Genomic DNA, 24,178 nt, shown 5'->3' on the forward strand with positions numbered 1-24,178 from the left:
TTTAAAAACTGATCGTTCTGTAGATGCAGGGAAGGTGATTATAATCTTTTTCCATGGACATCAGATTGAACTGCAGATATAGCCACAGGTCTTATTATAATCAAAGAAAATTATATTCCAACAAGTCAAGGTTGAATTTTGCTGCAATTACTGTACATATAGGACCTGAATAAGGCTAGACACTTTACATATGAATAACAACTCAGTGGATGACCCACAGGACTTACAATTGAATCTTAGGCCTTGCACTGTGAATGAGAGCAGCAAATAGTAGAAGAGAATAATAATAATAATAATAATAATAATAATAATAATAAACTTTAAAAGTGCTTTGCATTCATTAGAACAAAATCATTATGCCGATATTTCCTTCCTCATCATCTGCCTTTCTTTAGACTTGGGTATATTACAGGTATTTGTGTGTCTGTCTTTCAGGCAGAAAATAGAATTTTTAAGAAAATAAAACCGGTTTCATGAAGAATGTCGATTACTGCTCCAGAAATTGTATGGCTGACCAAAAGGCCCAAAGTTACTTTTTTAAACTGAAAATTATTTCATCAGCATAATTCCAGGATAAAGTTTTTAAATGAAAATTGTTCTACTTAGAATTGTACCTTCTTCACAATAAAACCTCTGCATAGGGAAAGCTCTTTATCACAATCCCTTCTGATCATAGTCTGTCTGGGGACAGTCATCATTCGATCACTCAGAGAAAATGAGCACACTTGAACCAGTACCCTACTGGAAAATCGTATCTGGAACATGCTAAAACCAGAAGTCACAAATTTAAATCATTCCAGCATCGGCCATTTGTCAGTAGTGTTATTTTCTGCATGCTCTGCAAACCATTTCTAAGGTGACAAAAGCAGCTTACAATATTTGTCATTTTTTTTTCTATATTGATTCTAACGCACCATCTTTGTGCTAAGTATTCAGCATTCAGACATGATTCAAAGGTGAAAGATAGATGTCAAAGTATAGGGTGACTCTATTGGCATTTCAAAATAAAAATTTTTCTAACTTGTGTCCAACAAGTTATTTTTATCTCAGCTAAGTTATACTGTTCTCACTAATACCACAAGAATAATCCCCATCTTATTACATGAAGTATTTATCCCAAATGAGCACAAACCAACAATTAATAAACCTAATAATTTTTTGTAAAGATCTGTCCTATTTAATCCTATTCCAAATAATATAAGCATAAAGGTAAAAGAGAGACTACGCCATCTTGCAGGTTATTTAGCTGTGTGATGGGCAGGACTGCTGATACTGTCCAGGAACAGCTGGTTGCCTAGGGCAACAAAAGAGCAGGGCTGCAAACTGTTTTCTGGCTGCTTGCCTGCCTATCTAGATGCCAGGCTGCAGAGACGTTTTCTTATTTGCTTAGGGCATTAGAGCTCTTAGGGCCAGACTACGTAATAACTAAGCCTGCTTTTATTTATAATGACCTCCTCTTTAAGGGTCAAAAACAACAGCTCTTATACCAGCAATGGCCTTTCTCTAGTCAACTAGGTTCATTCTCTGTGAAATACATGTTGCTGGATGATGATGATGTGTGGCTTACCAACATGCCTATGATTAGTGGAGCCGTTTAGGAAAATGCCACCTTTAACTGCACTGCAGTGGAGTTTGCTGCAAGTCCCACAGACCTCAGATGGTGCTGGGGCACCATCAGCTCAAACTCCCACAGGGGCTGCTCCCACATAGAGAGACAATCTGCAGCATTTCTCCCTGCGCTGCCATCTGCCCTAAAGGAAAAACAGATCCAGAATCTGCATTCGGTGCACATTTAAAATGGTCCTGAAATGCAAATGTAAAGCACACTCCATGGTGTTCTCAGTTATCAAATCCAAACAGATCAAAGTCTTAATCTCTATAAAAGACTACAGCTATATCGGGGGTAAGTTTTAAGTATTAGAAAGCCACCATAATGTTCTCATAGTGTGAAAACTATCTTCCCTGCTCACATTCAAATATCATCCTTATACTTGTTTTCTGATCTCATGGGAAATCACCTTTGACCTGTATAAATATGTCACATCAGTTTTGAGTTGTAAATGCTATTTCTCCAGAATGTGAAGGAACTCTCCTTCCAGAGCTGTCATGTATAAAGACTACTCGTTACAGCACTCTCATATCGTAAAAAGCTCTTCTTTAAAATAAGCAGAAGAATTATTCTGGTCAGTGCTGTTTTCACATATGTCAGCTCTGCTCTGGACAGGCTTTTCAATTTCAGAAGATTTACCTACTGTGATGCAGTTTATGTTTATATACATACAGCGTAGAAAAAGAGAGAGAAGAGTGAAAGCTAAGTAAAAGAAGATTTACCAGTCCCTGCTGTGCTCTAGAAAAATGTCACTTTTACATAAGATGAAACTTTGGTCATAGTTGTTTTCTATAAATGCTCAGCTGTAAGTATGTGTACATATGTTTCACAATATACACTTTCACTGTTCACGAACAGTAGCGAATAACAGAGAGTACATTTTTATCTAAAACCCCAAAACATGGAAATTATTAGTCCACTTTAGACACTAACATAGTGTTTCTAAAATGTAGCATCCCTGTTGCTGAATCACCAGATGCAGCATTACAAAAAGAAAAGGAGTCACCAGTCTTTCAGAGCTTTATATTTCAATTCTTTTTTAAGGAAAAGCAGCAGTAAAAGAAAGAAAGCACATCATCTGCTTGAAATCAGAGCCTTCTTACAATACCCCAAGGCTATACTTTGCTTCCAATTAATGTTTGCCCTCTTAGAATCATATACAAATAGTTTTTATGTTCCTCATGCACAGCGAATCTGTCTAATGATTTTCTTACTATGTTCTAGTCCAGATAAAAGTACTTAATTGCTCTAACAATATTAACTTCACAAGTCTATAATTCGTGACTACCAGTTAGCTGTTTCTTAAGCTGTACTACCACATACAAAGTGAAAATGCAAGCAATCTAGTAAAAAATTACATTGTTAATAAGATGCCCCCTTTTAAGCTTTTTATTATATGCTACTAAAATTACTAGAGAAAAAAATGCAAGGCTGCGTGACATGAATTTCCAGATATTATTTCTTATGGAGGATCAAAAGAAAAAGAAAATACATTTATAACAAATTATATTGAAGTTGCTTTAGTTATACTGGGATAGAGTTAATTTTCTTCACTGTAGTGCTGTGTTTTGAACTTAGTATGAAAATATTTGTAATCCATGACAAGAAGGACAAATTTTTCTGCCCTGGTAAAGCTGCTAAAGCAATGAAAAGAAAGCAGGTAGCTCCAGAGCTTCATGTTACTTTAAATCCACTTACATATAAAACCTATGTCTTTTCTTACGTGCAAGAGAAAGAAACAATAAATATATGTTCACTGAGCTGCAGAGATTAAACAAAAGACATGAAAGTCAGGCCATCTCCAAACTGTCTTAAACTACCAATGTTAGAACCCATATTTCCTGCAGCCTCAGAAATTACTCTAAAGGCAGGGCAATGCTGGGGAGTTCACTAAGTACTTTTAACACCCCATTTACATCAAGAATGAGGATGGGGAAGAGGGAGGAGTTAAAACTGTGTACAAAAGGTTGCACAGAAAAGCATTTGCAATTCACCTTTAAGTGATGAATGGGCTTTGTATTAGGATTATATACATATGGATATTAGGATTATATTAGGATTGTACATTAGGGTTATATACTCTGTTTAGGATTATATACGTCACCATGTCTCACTTCATCAATACAATGGAAATAATTAACTCTACTATTACTGAAGAAACTAAAACCTTTTTCTACACACTCAAAGTACCTAACTGTTGCTCAGAAACTGCAGAATACAGTATACTGCTATTATTTTCACTGTTCAGAATTTGGTTCATGCAGCCCACTAACAAACCCAAGCATATTCAAAAGTTTAATGAACTATCTGAAAATATAGTCATTTCCTTCAGTGCATCAAATGTCACACTATAAACTCTCTTGACTTAGTAATTTGTTTCTTTTTCAGGTTCAGCACCAGTATTTTGTAGGATTATTTTTAAAATTTATATTTAATTAAATGTAAATTAATTTTAAATCACACCATTTTAAGTGTTATTTTGGAATTTAACAAACATATTTTTTCAACTTTAGGAAAAAATTCAAAAAAGTTTTCTGCACTGTGGGGGGAGAGAGAAAGATCCTCAGTAAGAAGGGCCCAACAATAAATTACTTAATAAAACAGCTGTTTAATAAGATAAAATAAAAAGAGGAATATAGATAGCGAGTAAATCTTCTGTCCCTTCAGATACTGATAACCCCATGTTCCTACAGCTTTCGAACGGATTTTCCTATGCCATGCTGCACACATCCCTTCCATGGAGAGAGATTAACTGTGACATGGATCACTGACTCCTCAATGTGCAATGGTCTTCTGGTTAGCATCACTACGTTCAACCCCTCAATCCACACACAGTTTTCCTTTCCCAAATATCTTGTAAGATAGAAGTTATATTAATAAACAGGTTTCTCAAGCCCTAAGTAAGAGGCCAAATAGAACAGATACAACACCTCTGGTACAACGTCTTCTGCAAGACAACCAGTACAGAAGGTTTTCCAAAATATTCCAAAACATAAAACAACTCATCATTCCTGAAAAAGCAAATCCAGCAACAAACTCATGTTTAAATATCTGCTACTAGATGTTTGTTAAGGGACTTGTAGCCATAACCTATATAGAAAGTATTCTAGGTAATTTTTTTAATTCTATATATAACTACTGAAGCACTATTGGATACTGACATTTCATTTTCTTAAAAAGATGAATGAAAGCAAAGAGCACACTAAATCAAAACTCATTGGTACGTGTGTATAATCATATTCTGAAATCACACAACCCTTCCCAAAAATTCTGTACTGACTACAGAAAGGATATCAGCACTTTAACTCTCTGAGTAATGCTTCTGTTTGCAAGTTTAGGCTCTGAAACCCCTAGATGCTTCAGGAAAAAAAGTAGATGTAATCCAGTTCCAAATTTCATATTTTTCAAGTCTATAAATTCTTGTTTCTGGACAGACATGAAAAGAAGTGAAATTTTCCACTCATTTCAATAATTTGACTTTCATCTTTGACCTGCAGCTGAAATCAGGGGAAAGCAGAGAAAAGGAAAAAGTGAAGGGGGGTGGAGAGAGGGGTGTTAGTAGGGAGGCTTACAAGATTGTAAATGTTTTCTATATTTTTTTCTTTAATATTTAAATGAAACTCTTGCTAAGTAATCTTAAACAGAGACTTCCATCACCACTCAGGTAGGTCAGAATTATTCACACTTCACATAATTTATATTAGTTCAAAAATCTGTAATGCTGAAGGTTAGTAAACTGCAACCAAGCCCTAGATGTTAGAGTCAGAAAATTTTAGCGTACAGTTTTTTAGAACAACCATGGTCAAATGTATCATCTCAACTAACATGAGGGGTTAAGATTACATACGTACCTGAGATCAATACTATCAAATAACATTTTTCAACTCCTGCTGCTGAAACTTTTCCCAGTTTAAAAAATACTATGAATATATTATTTTCTGAGAGAGCAATGGAAGGCATGGAGGTGCATGGAATGCATCCTATCCTTGAAACTCTTCAGGAGCCAGTTGAGAGCTTAATGTTCAAAATTAGCAGGCAGACCAACACAGGTGCTGTTGTGGTGGGTATCTGTTATAAAGGTCTTGATCAGGAAGAAGATGAGGTCTTCTTCAAACAACTGGGAGAACCTTCACATTCACAGGTCTTAGTTTACATGCAGGACTTTAATCACCCTGATATTTGCTGGAAAGACAACACAGCAGGGCACAAACAATTTAGGACATTTCTGAAGTCTATGAGAACTTCCTGGCACAGGTGATCAAGGAGCCAACAATGAAAAGTGGACATCATATTTATAAACAATAAAAACTGTCTGTGGATGTGAAAGTTGTGAGCAGCCTTGGCTGTAGTGACCATGGTGGAGTTCAGGGTCCTGAGAGAAGGGAGCAGGGCAAAAAGCAGGATCACATCCTGGATTTCAGGAAAGTAGAGCTCAGCTTCCTCAGAGATCTGTTGGAAGAATTCCATGGGATATGGCCCTAGAGAGGATAGTGACAGAAAGCTAGTTGATAACCTCCTCCAAGATCAAAAAAACCCCTTCCCAACAAGCAGGAAACCAAGCAGAGGTAGCAGGAGGCCTGCATGGAGGAACAAGGAGCTCCTGATTAACTCAGTTATTTTAAAAAGTGTACAAGAGGGTGAAGAAGGGACAGATGACCCAGAAGAAGTATAGAGATGCTGTTCAGTCATGCAGGGATGGGGTTAAGAAAGCCAAAGTCCACCTGCAGTTGAATCTAGCAAGGAAAGTCAAAGGCAACAAGAAAGGATACTACAAGTACATAATCAGGAACGAAGACCAGGGAAAACACGGCCCCATTGCTGAATGGGGCTGGGGACCTGGTGACAAAGGACATGGAAAAAGCCAAAGTTCTCAATGCCTTCTTTGCCTCAATCTTTACCAGTAATATTCACGTATCTGTGGGAGAGGACCAGGTTAGAGAACACTTAAGCAAATAACATACACAAGTCCGTGGGCTTGATGGGATGCATTCACAAGTGCTGAGGGAGCTGGCTGACATCACTGTGAGACCACTGTCAATTATGTTTGAAAGGTCATGTCAATTGTAAGAGGTTTCTGAAGGCTGGAAGAGAGCAAATGACAAACCTGTCTTCAATAAGTGCAAAAAGGAAGGTCTGAGGAATGACAGATGATCCTCACATCGACCTCTAGGAAGGTGATGGAGCAACTAATCCTTGAAACCCTTTCCAAATACATGAATGACAAGAAGGTGGTTAGGAAGAGTCAACATGGATTTATAAGGGAGAAATCATTTTTAACCAAATTTACAGACTTCTACAATAAGGTATAGAGCTTGGTGGATGAGGGTTAAAAAAGATGTTACTTACCTCAACTTTAGGAAGGCTTTTGACATTATCTTCTATAACATCCTCATAGATAAGCTGACAAAGTAGAGGTTAGACAAGTGGTTGGAGAGGTGGATTGAAAACCGGCTGGACAGCCAGGCCCAGAGTGTTATAATCAGCAGCAGAAAGTCCAGTTGCAGGCAAGACCCCAGGGGTCAACACCTGTGCCAATACTGTCTAACCTCATCATTAATGACCTGAGCATTTGGTCAATGTGCATGCTTGGCAAGTTCATAGGCTGCTTGATACACCATAGAGTTGTACTGCCATTCAAAGGTAGCTAGCTGGGCAGTCTGGAAAACTGGACAGAGGGGAATCTCATGTAGTTTAACAAAGGGAAATCCGAAGTCTTATACCTGGGAGGAATAGCCCCAGGCACCGGTACCTGCTGGGGACCAACCAGTTGGAAAGCAGCTTTGATTTCCTTTCTTTGCAGAGGAGGACCCGTGTGTCCTAGTGAGCAACAAGCCGTTTACAAGCCAGCTGTACACCCTCACAGCAAAGGCAGCCAACAGCCTCCTGGGCTGCATCAGCAAGAGTATTGCCAGCAGGCAGTTCAACAGAAGGTGATCCTTCCCCTCTCTTCAACACTGTTGAGGTCATGCATGCAGTACTGTGTCCAGTTCTGAGGTTCCCACTACAACAGAGGTATGGGCATGATGATGAGAGTCCAATGAAGGGCCACAAAGATCATTAAGGGACTGCAGCATTTGCCATATGATGACATGCTGAGAGAGCTGGGAGTTTTCAGCTTGAAGAACAGCCTGACTGGGGACATCTTATCCATGTGTAAAAATACCTGATAAGAAGCAATGAGGTAGCAAGACTCTTCTCAGTGGTACCCACTGACAGAACATATATTTTAAAAAGTTAATTCCATCTAAACACAAGAAAATGCTTTTATACTGTGAGGGTGTTCTGTCAGTAGAACAGATTACCAAGACAGATTGTGAAGCCTCCATCTGGCGAGACATTCAAAACCTAGCTGGGCATAATCCTAGGCAACCTCCTCCAGCTGACCCTGTTTGAGCAGGCAGATTGGAATAAAAGATCTCAAGAGATCCCTGCAAACCTCAGCTGTTCTGTAAGCAGACCTTTGTTGTGGCTTATCTTTTGGGATGTTAACATCTTACTGAAAGTACATAACTTCCAGAAAATTAATAATGTGTTCAGTGGCCTTAACTAAAATGTATAAGAAATAATAAAATACACAGTGGGTTTTCACATTCCTGAGAATGCAGGAATACTGTAAAATAACACAGTGCAAATATTCTCAAATTAAAACGCAAACTTCAATATCTGAGTAAAACTATGTAGTAATAAGACTATGAGAAGTGGCTTATACAAAAAATTAATTATTCATTCCAATAAAACTAATTACATTTAATTTATTTGTTGTGCCTATCAATGTAACAAATACTTGATTTAGCATAAGCTTATCAATATGTAAAGGTAAAGCTACCAAAGCAGGGAAAAAAAAATTAGATGTTAGCACTCTATCTCCTTCTGCATTTTGTAAATATGTCAACTTTTGCAGTTTGGAAACTTCATCACCCTTCTTATTCCATAGCAACTTGCCCTTGTTTGATGATCTCGTTAGTACATCCAGACATATGCACACTGGGATTGTAGACCAAATCAATACATCTACATGCTAGAAATGGCAAAATCTTACAAAAGGTGACTTCCATTGTCTTTCCTGTGTGAATTACAGAAATATCTTTAATTGTACAACAGATCTGTCAAAATAAATCAAAATTCTACCAGGTCCTCAGTTACATAAATTTAACCATTCTTACAAACATCAAAAGTCTAGCTTCACTGAAGGGCTTATAAGATTATTCTCAGCCATGGTATTTTGGAAAAATGCTAATGATATTTTAAAGATAAGAAAAAACTCTTGCTACTTTTATAAACAGGATTTTTATTATTCTGAAAAAAAACTATAACATAAAAAGAAGCGACGGAACAGAATTATTTACTCTTTCAAAGCAGGAAGTTTAAAGCAATTAGCAGTAATTGAAAAGAGGTTCCCTAGACTTACAGATAAACATTTTATAAAGTGAACTCTAAAAATAAAAGTATGGAAAACAAACCAGTGTGAGAATGATTTCAGGGAGCCCAAAAATTACTCAGAAAAACTACTCTAGTAAAAGGTTAAATCAGATGTGTAGCCTAGTGAAAAGTAGTGAAGTTGAAGGTATTTGTCCATTTACTCTACATCAGTTGTGAATATACACGCATACTACCACAGCAAGAGCTATAAAGAAGCCCATTTCTAATTTTACAAAAATTCTTTACCATTATATGTATTGTTTGAGAGACACAGGGAGTGGAAAACATTCTTCCTCTTTCACATTGGCCATAAGGTCTATCACCTGATGCCAACTACATACAACAATGCAATAGACATGATTGGATTATTTTACAGACCATATTTTCCTTGTCCACATCCCTCTTGCGAGGTTTCTGAACTAATTTCAAATGTGGGTTTCAAAGAAATTCCATCCACCCTTAAAGTACTGGGCCCCTCTTAAAAATGGCCTCAGTTTTCTTTTTTAGCTAGAAAGCCCTCAGAGAACTCCACCACCTTAGTGCATGCACACATTACCCACATGCCTGGCTCTAAAAATTACTTAAAATTTAGCACAAACCTAAGAGAAAGGCCTTGGATTTTGTACCCAATAATGAAGTGTCAGGCATTCCTGACAGTTGAAAAATATTGCCTTTTCTATCACTGGGCAAGGATATTCATTTGCAAAAATCAAGAAAGTTTTGGGTTTGTGTGGCAAGGTTGTTGTAGTGGGGGGGCTTCAGGGGTGGCTTCTGTGAGAAGATGCCAGAATCTTCCCCCATGTCCAGTAGAGCCAGGGCCAGCCAGCTCCAAGATGGACCCGCCACTGGCCAAGGCTGAGCCCATCAACGATGGTGGTAATGCCTCTGCGATAACATATTTAAGAAGGGGGAACAAGAAAACCTGTACAGCTTCCAGCTGAAAGAGAGGAGTGAGAATATGTGAGAGAAAGAACTCTGCAGACACCAAGGTCAGTGAAGAAGGAGGGGGAGGAGGTGCTCCAGGCGCTGGAGCACAGATTCCTCTGCAGCCCATGTTGAAGACCATGGCGAGGCAGTCTGTCCTCCTGCAGCCCATGGAGCTTAACGGTGGAGCAGATATTCACCTGCAGCCTGTGGAGAACCCCCGCAAGAGCAGATGGATGTGCCTGAAGGACCATGTGGCCTATGGAAAACCTGCGCTGGCGCATTCTCCCGGCAGGACCTGCGGCCCCATGGCGAGAGGAGCCCACGTTGGAGCAGGCTTTCTGGCAGGACTTGTGACCCCACAGGGGACCTACACTGGAGCAGCCTGTTCCTGAAGGGCTGCACCCTGTTAGAAGGGACCCATGCTGGAGCAGTTCTGGAAGAACTGTAGCCTGTGGGAAGGACTCACATTGGAGAAGTTCATGGAGGACTCTCTCTCGTGGGAGGGACCCCATGCTGGAGCAGGGGAAGTGTATGAGGAGTCCTCCCTACGACAAAAAAGGAGCAGTGGAGAAAACGTGTGATGAACTGACTGCAACCCCCATTCCCTGTCCCCCGGTGCTGCTGGCAGGGAGGAGGCAGAGAAAATCAGGAGTGAAGCTAAGCCCAGGAAGAAGGGAGGGATAGGGAAAGGTATTGTAAGACTTGATTTTATTTCTCATTATCCTACTCTGATTAATAAATAAAGTTAATAAATTAAGCTAATTTCTCCAAGTCGAGTCTGTTTTGCCCATGGTGGTAACTGCTGAGTGATCTCCCTGTCATTGTCTTGTCCCATGATCCTTTTGTTATATTTCCTCTTCCCTGTCCAGCTGAGGTGGGGGGGGTGACAGAGTGGCTTTGGTGGGCACCTGGTGTCCAGCCATGATCAGCTAATCAGAGAAACCTACAGGTTTACAGGTTTCACTTTCAAAGGAGAACTGGGAAGATGAGTTCATTAATGTTTATTAAGTAATCTGAGACTATGCTGATAATTCCCCTAGGAGAAAAAAACCAAAAACCAACACACAAACAAAGGAACTAATAAAGTCCAGGATTCATATGATGTGCAGCAAATAAGTAAAGCCACATAGTGAATAATGGTGATCAAAGTAAATATTGAACATCTTTCTCACGATCCAGTAGTTTAGCAGGAAATACAATATCTGACAGTGTAATTAATAATCCAGGATCATTATGTTGTTATTATAAAAATTGTTGGCTTACATCTCCTTATTGGTAAGTACTTGGTTTTGCAATATTAATCGTCTTCCTTTTTCAAACGTGCCTTTTGCAAATGGAAGTGTAAATGTAACACATTAGAAGCTGCATTACCTTATGTGCTAGCTTTTTGACGTGTTCTTTTGCAGTGCTGTTTCTGTGAAGGCTGAGTCCTTATTTCAAATAGCTTCTGCTCTGAGCTCTGGAAAATCTGAATTTCTGCTCATCCAAAATAGCAGCCATTTCATAGGCATTGCATGTATACATTTAATAACCTGCTTGTCTAGGTTTCCCCTATGTATGTAATGCAAGTGGTAAACCTAGCAAACACCTGAAAGATGCTTTGTTAATTATCATTAGCTAATCACAGCCTGGCACAGAATATGGGCAACAGAACCTATGCACCCTCTCAGGGTGTGGGGAGACACTGTGGCTCAGCATGACTATTTCACCTTACTGAGGCATTGTAAGGGAAAAGAAAAACCAGAAACATAATGATGCACAGCATCAGATTGAATCTTTAGTTTTTAATTAATTTCTATTCTTGGTGTATAATTTTCAAAGTTTCATTCCATCTTTGTTTGAGGACTCATAGCTAAGATTACACCTGACACACAGAAACCTTATTCCTTTAGTATTCCTCTTTAATTATATGTCCTATGATTGCCAGTTAAATGATTATATAAACCAAAAGGAAGCTTCACTGCATCTCATTATATTGAACAAAAAAATTTTAAAAAACACAGATTGTGGTGTTATTGGATTGTTACTGCAGTATATGTTCAGCTCATGATCTGTTTATTCACCAATGAGATTAGACCACTACATGATCTTGCATTGATTTACTATCAAAGGCAAGCTACTTCAAGGACTGTATGACAGCAAGTTTTAATTCTAGCCATTACACTAACAAAGCTGTCAACAAGAAAGAGTTTTCTATACTTTACTTTTAATTTTTTATTCTGTTACTATTAAAATACACATTTTTATGCAGTATACTATGGCAAAGTATATTTCATAAAAACTGAATTTCACAAACTTCATTAAATTATCTACCTATGACTAATAAAGCCAATGAAGTCAAATAAAACTATTATAATGATGTGCTTTCCACTATGCTAAGTCAGATTCCATTGATTCAGAAACTACAAACAGCAATGGATTTCTTGACAGAGATTTTTGACACATAAGATGTAATTGTGTTTGCCCTTGAGTTTGCTAGGGGGTGATCAATGCAACAAATTAAGGACTCTCGAAAGGAAGGATCTTGTCTTCACTAATTAAATATAATGCTGTAGTGTTGTCAGTATCCCATTCCATGGTTGTTTAGTTAAGTCAGGCTTCAGATAAACTGTTTCTAACACAGTGTGTTAAAAAGGAATTACCAGGCTTGCATGTCCCAAGTATCCTAAGGAAAGTGAATTTGCTTTCCATTAATTTTTGAATGCCGACTTTCCACCATCAGAGGAGTAATTCTGGAAATGAACATACACAACACACAGACACAGGAATATTCTAACAGCCAGTAGCGGCAAAAGGATACAGTCAGAAAAATCAGCCACACCAGACGCTTGCTCACGTGTTTCAAAACAGATCTACCTGAGAAGAAATAAAGGGGGGAAGAGAGGGGAGGGGTGTGCACAGACACACCAGAAATAGAAAAGTAGCAGTCTGTCTCTATGTTTCCTGTTCAGCCACTCTACTGCTTAAAATATTAAATATACAGATGGCTAGATAGACCAAGTCTATCGTGTAACATAATCACCAGGCCACTTAGCAAATGTCTGTGAAGTCTGATTAAACATCTAAATCAGACACTCTCAAGAGGTGAGTGTTTGGTTCCTATTTCAGTAGTAACTTTTCTTGAACAAAATCTCTCCTCACAGGAAATTCTGTCCTATGAAAAACCTTCAAGCCCAAATGTTTGTCAAAATTTTTGGCATAGTCCCAAGGGAAAAAAACAAACAAACAAACAAAAAACCCCAAAATACCAGAATTCAACTAAGCAGCATTTTCCTATCAAAAATATACATGATGAATATTTACAATCAATGACCATATAGATCAACTGAAGCAACAGAAATTAAATATAGGCTACCCTGTAGTGGAAATTATTAATCCCTCAGGTTTAATAATTAAATTATTAATCTTAGAAACTATATAATCCCAATAATTTTTAATTATTAGTCCCAAATGGGAAAGTACTAATCCCAATAATCAATCCCAATTATTAATCCCAATTCCAATTAAGTAGAAATTATTAATCCCAAGCAAGGCAAGGGGGATGATTCATCACTAAAGTGAATTAGGCCACCTGACATGACTTCTGAGAGATACTAATACAGCACTAGGTGACTAGACTGCATCACTGAAGTTCTTGCTACACAGCATTGTAGGCCAAAATCGTCAAGGTTATGAAAACAGGAAATGAGGGATGCTTTTATTATTCCCAGAGTTCCCTGATACAATCCAAACATATAGGTTCAGTGTTTTACAAGCAGAGCCATTAGGAACATGAAAAGCTAATACAGCATTTAAAACTGTAAACTTAACAAACATCAAATCAGACAACAATACCAGGTTTCCTGGAAGCTGAGAGCCCCAACAGAATATGATCAGAAGACATATCATGTTACCTAGCTGGAGAAATAATCTAGCTGTACCCAAGACTAATCTTCTCACAAACTTGAGATATTGGGTTTGAAGTTCTTCTTTGTTTTAAGGAGATACATACTTGATGGCTGAATCTCTAGCCTTGAGGTACTCATCTTGAGCAGCATTTTATAAAGAACACCAAATTTGCCAAGTAAAATCTCTCTTCACAGCAAAGAATCCAAGATAAATGAACTCAGAAGCTCATCAGAAGAAAAAACATTATCTCCTACGGATAATTTCAATATATGTCAAGAAAATTAGATCTGCAGGTTGGATTAAGGAGTAGCCAGGCAAAATAATAAACTGACTTAAATTACTTTTAAAGTGTACACATTTTTGGAAGGCAAATGTTGACCCCAAGAATCACTGAGCAACAACAGGAGAACTGGAAAACGTACAGATCTTACCAAGTATTCCAACAGCATTATTTCTAATATATTAATGTAGAAGCTGAACATGCAAAAACACCCAAGAGGTTTAGGAATGCGAGTGCCATTAACTTTCAGTTCAATTGCTTCTGGGTTCCTCTAGTGATTCTGAAAATCTTCCCTGTAGATAATTAATTGCTTTGTATTGGCATCCAACAGTGCTCTGCACTGACGATTTTTTTTTAAATCTTTTTGTGTGTGTCAGCTGCATGCAGTCAGAAGAAATGATTGTCCAGTTTAGTTGTTACTTCAGCATGCAAGTAATTTGCTATCAAAGCATCATAACAGCAAACATTTTTTTTAATAAAAAACACTCAGACATATTATATGATGAAAACAAAGAACCAGTTGCCATATTCTTTTCTGCATGTGAATCTTTCACAATGTGTCAGATAAATATTTTGAGATAAAATTAATGGAAGTAGAAAAATTTACCTAGCACAGCATAGCAGGAAGCTAGCTACTCTTTTCAGGCCTCAAAGAGAATATTATTATTATGAATGTGATTAAAAAATCTCTTCCAAACATGCATGCTTTTGCTAACTTTAATGAAACAGCTTTGTTTTCCATATTGCACAGATACTTTGCTCAAAATGAAAGAACTGTCTAAGAAATTTTTCACATCGATATCACATCTAAACACAACAGTTGTCACCCACTAAGGACATGATACAGTACTTCAAATTATGTTTAAAGAAAAAAAATATGAAGATACAAGTAACTGGTGTGTGGTGGTAAATGCAGATCTTCCAGATATAGCTCCGAGGAAAAAGGGATAGCTACTAATATTGTATATTCAATTTTGCATCAAAATCTTAAGGATTAGACACTCTAATCATTTGTCTTTTGTCACGGTCTTAATTTAATATTTCCTCTTACCTCCTACAGTCACCTGTAGGATTTTGTCCAGGTTTTGTCCATTTAGCACTCAAATACTGAACTCAAATTTAGGATCATTTTTAACATGTAACTTTCTGAATCCAGACCCTTTTCTCATTTTGACTCCTCTAGAGGCATCCCAAACTACCCTTTTTTTCAGTATTTTGTATCATCATCTCTCTGACTCCTTCTGAACAGCAAAAGTCAGAATCAATTGATATTGCCTATTGCCCTGGGAACCTTATTGGGCCTCCTCTGTACCTACAAAACAGAGACTGTGCTGTGAAAATAGCTCAATTTTTCTACACACCAAACTATTCAAAAACTTTTCTAGACTGTCTTAAAGATGAGTTTTTCCTATAAAAGCAAAATGTCTCTACAGAGGTACACAATGGTAAGAATTTGAACAAAAGGGACAACCTATGTGGCAGTGTTGAGTTAAAAAAACAGGAGAGTGTAGAGGGAGGAGGTGGTTGGTGGAGTTTTTTTCAGTTGTTTTGAAACAAAGATCTTTTCTGGGTTTAATCTTTTATGCAAACATTAAAATTGTATTCACAGTCACAAGATCTGTAATCAGTTTTGTTTTTCTGAGTAAAGGACTTTTTAGAGCTTGTGTTTAACAACGGTCTATGAAAGAATCAAAAGAATGAAATTTGACAACTGTCCAAAAATTATTTTTTATGTTCTCCTCTTTTTGCTCTGATAAATAGTCCCAGATGATATTTGATTGACAATAGTAAGTCTGCACATCTGGGCTTCCATTCACTGTAGCATTTTGAATTAGAATTTTACTTAGTGACGACGAGATTGGATAATTCTATAATGCTTCAAATTGAACCATTATTTGCAGTCTTGCATAACATACTGGTGATGAGTTACAATTATTGCATAGGCTCAAAAATCCATTACCCAGCAGCTTCTGGGTCATATCCAACCAGATTTCAACAGATATACACACTTAAATGACTTTTTTTTTTTAATCTCCTGTTAATAATCACTCGCTTCCATACTAAAAAAACAAACAAACTTTCAGAAAAGCTGTGAACAACATAGCCATGAGCTACACAAAATGTTCTAAATGAAAAGGTTTGCAGCTGGGAAAGCAGTAGTAGGTACAAGTCTTTCTTTTGGATATAATAACTATGATGTTAATTTTAGAGCTTGCAGTGTCTTTGATACTGTCTCCCCATAGACATCTTTGAATTGCCTAGCAATCCTCAGTGATTAATTGCTTTTTCTGAAAGTGCTGCATCACCTGGAGAAGATGACACATGCTTAACACAAAGGGAGTACAGAATAATAATTTCAAAGGCAGTGTTTTGCACATGGTAATACTGCAATAATGAATCACAAGATGTCATGGGCAGCTCAGTGCCAGCCCACAAGTTTTTTTCAACCAGCTCCTGAATCTTAACAGTTGACTTTAAAAAAAAAAAAAGAAAAAGAAAACCTCTCCTCGTGGTCTGTTTTATACAGTAGACCTGCTAACAGTTCTGAAAAAAAGTCTGAATTTCATGACATGATCACACTGACTTCACTGGTACAGAGAATTCATCCAATATTACACACTAAATATTATCTGTAATCAATGTTTAGGGAACCAATTAAGGCTGGTTACTCAAGGTAAGTTAATGGCAACCACTGGTTACATTAAATCTGCTACAGCTTAGACACCATTTGCATAACAAATGAAATCTGATATCTCTGGTGGTTAATATCTGAATCAAGCTGCCTGTTTAAGATGACTCCAAAGTCAGAGCATCAGATTAGAATCAATGGTGTTATTCACCATTTAGATAAGTAAACTTAAGTTGGGAGGCAAGAAAACATTTAATTCCTGGAAAACAGACCATGATCAATAACGAAATAACCTTTCTAAAAGCAGAAGTCAATGACTGATCCAACCTATATTCCTGTAGTACAGTCAAAGCTCAAACTGTATGCTTGTTTTTCTATTACTGTATTTAAGATTAATGCTGTGAAAATGAGCTCTTTAGCTTCATTCCAAATACTTCCCTGTCGAAGCCATAAAAATATTTTCAAGGCTCCTGTGGATAGTTTAGCAGAGATATACAGTCAGTGGCAGAGACAATGCAAGATAGCTGCTTTTACAACTTACTGTATCTATTTGAAATTCGTAGTTTCATTGTATTCACATCCATGAAGGTTTTTCTTTTTGGGCCTGCACAATCAACAAAAATATATTTCCAGTACCAATTTTATGATGTCAAATCTTAATGTGTTGACAACCTTCTTGGCATGTAGGTGTGGCATTCTTTGGAGGAGTTTGAATCTGCTTTCTTTATTTCCTTCATTGAGCAATAGTGACCGTATTCCACTAGCAATGTAATTTTTGAAAATATAAACAAGTTTTCTTTGGTTTCTTTCTTTTCTTCTGAAGGACAGGCATACACCTTGAATATACCCATGACGCAGCCACTGGTGCAAATGTTGCCTGACACGTGTTCACAGTCACAAAGGCAGGATGCATGTATCAGCTTTACTGCTTATAATTTTTACTACTGTAAAAAGTCTGAGGTCTCCATTTAGTACATGTGGTATTTTGATTTAAGTTATCTAGTGTTTATAATAAGCTTTACATGAAGTATTTTTTCATAGCTTAATAGAACAGTAAAATTAATTTTCTTTCCATCTTAATCAGTCCTGTATAAACCTGGGAGATACTTGACCTGATGTTACATAGAGAAATAGGCAGGCTGAAGGAGGTTTATTTATCTGATAAGAAGATCTTTATGTTTCCTTTTCAGAGAGAATTTTTCCCTATGGAGCAGTTTGCAAGCTGGGCTCAATGTAATGATAGGCAAATTTCAAATTCAGGGCTTGAATTCAGATTTCTATGTGAAATATATTCATTATTGATGCCAGCTCCTCAATTAAATATATTTCTCTGGCTCATCTACATAATGTCAATATATATTAACATATATTGAAAAACATGGTCTGGAATCATTACTTGCACTTCTTTCAAAAGCTACAATACAATTCTCTAGCTTGGTGAAATCTCTGAAGTTAAAAAAAGGTTCATCTATATAATCTCCCAAATCTTTTCCATTTAGTCCTAAGTGGCATTTATTGTACGGAAATTTTCTCCTGTAAATTCAAAAATTGGGTAGAAACCCATAACAGTATTAGCTTCCATAGCATCTTTCCCCCAGTTATAAGATCTACAGTGTTTTTCACAAAGCAACCTGTCAAGTTCCAATTTGTTTAACTACTTACTTTTCCAACACATAATTTATAAGTAAGAATAATAAATTGGAAATACTACATTACCTAAGAAAAAACAGTCAGATAGAGATGTCTTTGATTAGTAACCTGCTAATTATCTTCCTTAAATCTGTACCTGTTCGGGATGCTGTAGGTGAGATCAAAGGTGACATCATTCTCATTTATGACTCATACCTACATTAGTAGTTTACATAGGATTAGTGCAGATTAATTGGTACATATAAGTATGTTGTTTTTTCCAACAAGTAATTAAATATCGTATAATTTCCTTGTAGGTTCTCCAAGTTGTTGAAAATTTTCTAGGAAATCATTTAGTGTAATACAACAGATGCAGCTTTGTAGTCAGTTTTCATCCAGCCTGTGTTTACTTTGCACATGTGTAGGCAGAAGGAAAAAACCAACCAAACAGTACCCCCAAAAAAGAACCATGAAGTGCAAAGCAGCAAAATGTTAAACCCACAAAAACATGTCTTAGTGTAAATCAGGAATTTCTTCTCTATATCCATGCACATTAAGGGGAAGCATATAGTAAGAAAACTGAGGTGTTTGATTTTCTGAATAAAGCCAGGAAGAGTCCTCATTAACTGATTGTATGAATGCAGGAAACAATCCTTCAAAAATTATCTGGATGATATAAAATGATCTGATAATTAGAGTATATAAAAATATTTCCTGATCTACTTTACTTATTTAGCAGACATTTCATCTCATAGAGATATATTTTAAAGTATTTTGAACAATAGGACTCCAGTGATATGACTACCAGGCAGCTAATCTCACAGAAGTTAAACAATCACCTGGGAACGTGATTAGCTTGGTATACTTGAGGTATCATCAAAGTATACTTGAGTTTTCTGGATTAGGGGCACTCAAAGTTACATATTAAGGAATAAGTTTTGCAAGTTAAAAAAAGCAATCAGATATTTATCGTCAGCATATATAAAATATTATAAATTTGTACTACCTAGCAAGAACACACAGATTTGTTTAGTTAAAATTTACAGGACTCATGAGTACTTTGAACAGATGCAGTTCTCAAAAGGAATTTAAGCAGTTTTTTATATCATCACAAAATTCCATTTTTTCTGTAGTAGAATAGACATGCACCTGGCTCAGTCTATCTAAGTAGCATTTCCTGTTATAGCAAAAATTGTGTTTCACTTGCATACAAATAAGTAAGGACGTTGTAGTTATGTCAGATTTACAACAGCGAAAATGGATTAGAATTAGCTAATTTAGTTAATTCTAGTGGCGCTTGCATTCAAATGCATAGTGAGCAGAGAATGACACTTCAAAGTAACAACTAAAAAATGGTAAACAGGTCTTCTGTGATTGACAGCATGAAAAGTTTTGAATGTCTGATGCTATATGAACAATCTGCACAATATATGGCACAATTTAAGCTCAGGATTAATATAATTAATAGTAACTGTGCACACTGAATATTTTAAAGACATTAGAATTACTTTTTTCCTCCTTCCAACTTCTTTCATTATTTATAGTTCAGCAGAGCAAAATAAATACAGCTAATACAAATTACTGTGTTTCTAGGGAGGTTAGTGGGTTTGCCCTGGTTTAAGACAATAGCCTCTAGACTACTTCTTAACCCCAGTGATTTAGTATTCAGAAATGCACACAGGTAGGAATGGCTACCTGCTCCAGGAGGTCAGGTGGAATATTCCAAATATTTTTATGACAAGTTAAAACCAAATTATTCCAGTTTCTGAAGTGAAGAAAGCAAAAACCCCCATTTCCCTTTCCCTTTTAAGTTCCATATATGTTCCTTGGAGTCAACAACTCAGAAGTTACCTTTACTCCTAACAACCAAAAATGACATATTTAGAGTCCCAAGTTGTCTACACAAATGGTTTTATGTTTTGTAAACATAACTCACATTAATTTATAGTCATATTACCAACTGCTGAAACACATAGTCAAATGCAGATTTATGATGCAATAGTTCATCTTCAGTTCGGTAGTATACACTGAGACTGTCCAAATTAATCATTTTAATGGTAAAAAACCCCAGACTTTATAAACTGTAGATTTTTTTTGAAATGTGCAAAATAAACATTGAAATGTTATCAGTGAATAACCACAAATTAACAATTAGAATGCCTAGAGTCTATATAAGTGCTGGGTAATAGTGTTCATGTAAATATATGAAATAGCAAGCTCACCTCTTTTAAAACAAATGTACCTTTCTTAACATGCTCAGTTTTGGTTAGAAGATTTTTTAAATAAACAGTAGTCATTGTCAGTTATAATTACTATTGCCAATATAATTGTGTTTTGCTGCTTTTGAGCATCTCACCTCAGGTGATATTATTAGTTGTGCCTCATATGGCCCATTCCAGTTTAATCTGCAAAATATATGGCTATTTATGGAAATGGTCACTGTTCTCTTTCCTGGGAGTTAAGGTGGAAGCAGAAACCAGTACCTCAGTAGCAATAAATTGGAATAGGTTTTGGCCCTGTGGAGCACCAAAACCACAATTTTACCTAGTCTATGAGCCTGCAGTCTGTTTTGTCTTAGGTCCGATGTTAACAGATGGCTCATAGCTCAGAGGTCATCTGAATAGACAAGGTATGCAAACCAAAGATCTAGGTATGAAATGACAGCAAGCATGTTAAATCAAAATTATACCTACAAGGTTACACATAGAGAAAGGTAAAGTACATGACTCTGCCAGAGCAGACAAGAGAAAAGCATGAGGGTCATGAAGGTAGAGGAAAAGAATAGGAGCAACTATTATGTCAGTACACTACAGAAAAAGTCCAGACAAAATTTGGGAAAGTTCCCTCAATGTTTGAAGGTCCCATATTCCACAGGTCCCACTTGCATTTCTTGCCACCAGCTGTCATGTGCAGGCAGCTCTATCACTTAGTAAAGACCACAGGACTGTCAGAGCCTCAAGAGTAGAAGTTCTGTTCCCTGCCATTAAATTTCATTAAACTTTAGCTTAGTTTTGTATAGTGATGTGCTAACCCTGTGCAATACCTCTTAATGTGGACAGCCTTACCTGAGCATTTAACACAGATGATTAAATGACTGCTACGCTGTGTTGTTAGAACAGTGGCATAATAGCCTCTGTTCCCTGAGACCTAAAGTTCTAATTTTCAGGTAATTTCTGATTAAAGCCCTAGACTATCGTCTTTTCAGATCCTTAGAATACAACTGAGAATTCAATCCTCAAACACTAAGTTTCAACAAACATTAAGTCAATGTTTTCCTATACTATGGATATTTTTCTTCTTGATTGGACTGGGCTGTTGAAAACTGTTTTATAAAGCCACTTCATTGATGCACTGTTCTTATTCATAGACTGAAGCCTACAACCTTTGTAGAGTCAAGAGAATTCTTAAAATCACTGTAAGACAAATGTCCAATGAACAAACCAGATATACAGAACTGCATTCCTTAATTCTATTGAAGTCAGTGTACCTTTCCTTGGGACACACTCTTGAGTCCCATGAGATGAAGACTTTGTTACATTGTAGCATCACTATGATGTGATTTACCTAAGTTTGTCTCCAGGTCTGTTCAGCTAAAGGGACACTATTAGAAAGAGCAAACAATATACACTCTAATACAAACTTTGTTCTCTCTCCTACCTATTTTCTGTTATCTTTTGTGTACTAAAACATGGACTAGAATGTATTAAGAACTGTGTACAAATTTCTGTCATGCCACAGGCTACATATCATTTCATTCTAGCTTGAATAGGCTATCATGTCAAAGGTTATGTATCATTTAATTTTGGCATGAACATTTTTATAGGATGTAAATTTTAAATTCATTTTTCCAGCAGTTCCGGTCAATCATTATGTGCCTTCTCCTACCTAGAACTGTGACCTGAGTTTTTGAGTAGTGAGACAATTGAGTTTCCTCTTTTTCAACTGTCTCTTAATATTACTCTGTTACTTCAGACAGAGTACAGAGCAGGATATTAAAATACAAACAAACAAACAAACAAAAACCCAAAACAAACACAATTTCAGAATCTAGACCAAACTTGCATAATCACCAGATAGGTCCATTTCAGGGTCAAGTTGATTTACACTGCTAATTCCCCTCACCCTACTTTTAACAGTGGGGCATACGTTTTTCTTCGTTCATCTTACTAGGCATGATTGGTGATGACATTTACATGTTTTCACTAGATATGTTATATTCCCCAAGATGTGCATTATTTGTAATGGATTCTGCTTTTTGTTTTTCATTGTCATTTGCATGGACTAAAACTCCTTAATATGAATTAAAGTCATTGACCTGCCTTCCTTTCCTGTGTTGTCCTATATTGCATGTAAGTAACAGTGAAGAGTCTGGCCATGATTTATACTGTATTTTATGTTGCCATGACACATTTGAAAGAGGTCAGATTGCACTTAAGCATGTCTACCCAGCCACTCTGTGTTGAAAGACATTAAATAATGTCTAAGTTCTTCACTCTGCTCTATGAATCCTAAAAAACTTGTGTCAAAGACAACTGATGATTAGGAAAAAGCTGCCTCCCTTTGCCCCAGTAATGTACACTTCAGATAAGGAATCTTTAATTCACATGTAATGTATGGTTATGTGATGTCATATATAGCTTCATCAGGTTTCTCTGGTTAGTTGATCATGGCTGGACACCAGGTGCCCACCAAAGCCACTCTGTCACCCCCCCCACCTCAGCTGGACAGGGAAGAGGAAATATAACAAAAGGATCATGGGACAAGACAACGACAGGGAGATCACTCAGCAGTTACCACCATGGGCAAAACAGACTCGACTTGGAGAAATTAGCTTAATTTATTAACTTTATTTATTAATCAGAGTAGGATAATGAGAAATAAAATCAAGTCTTACAATACCTTTCCCTATCCCTCCCTTCTTCCTGGGCTTAGCTTCACTCCTGATTTTCTCTGCCTCCTCCCTGCCAGCAGCACCGGGGGACAGGGAATGGGGGTTGCAGTCAGTTCATCACACGTTTTCTCCACTGCTCCTTTTTTGTCGTAGGGAGGACTCCTCATACACTTCCCCTGCTCCAGCATGGGGTCCCTCCCACGAGAGAGAGTCCTCCATGAACTTCTCCAATGTGAGTCCTTCCCACAGGCTACAGTTCTTCCAGAACTGCTCCAGCATGGGTCCCTTCTAACAGGGTGCAGCCCTTCAGGAACAGGCTGCTCCAGTGTAGGTCCCCTGTGGGGTCACAAGTCCTGCCAGAAAGCCTGCTCCAACGTGGGCTCCTCTCGCCATGGGGCCGCAGGTCCTGCCGGGAGAATGCGCCAGCGCAGGTTTTCCATAGGCCACATGGTCCTTCAGGCACATCCATCTGCTCTTGCGGGGGTTCTCCACAGGCTGCAGGTGAATATCAGCTCCACCGTTAAGCTCCATGGGCTGCAGGAGGACAGACTGCCTCGCCATGGTCTTCAACATGGGCTGCAGAGGAATCTGTGCTCCAGCGCCTGGAGCACCTCCTCCCCCTCCTTCTTCACTGACCTTGGTGTCTGCAGAGTTCTTTCTCTCACATATTCTCACTCCTCTCTTTCAGCTGGAAGCTGTACAGGTTTTCTTGTTCCCCCTTCTTAAATATGTTATCGCAGAGGCATTACCACCATCGTTGATGGGCTCAGCCTTGGCCAGTGGCGGGTCCATCTTGGAGCTGGCTGGCCCTGGCTCTACTGGACATGGGGGAAGCTTCTGGCATCTTCTCACAGAAGCCACCCCTGAAGCCCCCCCACTACAACAACCTTGCCACACAAACCCAAT

Source organism: Phalacrocorax aristotelis, chromosome Z, assembly GCF_949628215.1.
Source record: "Phalacrocorax aristotelis chromosome Z, bGulAri2.1, whole genome shotgun sequence".
Taxonomy (NCBI): domain Eukaryota; kingdom Metazoa; phylum Chordata; class Aves; order Suliformes; family Phalacrocoracidae; genus Phalacrocorax; species Phalacrocorax aristotelis.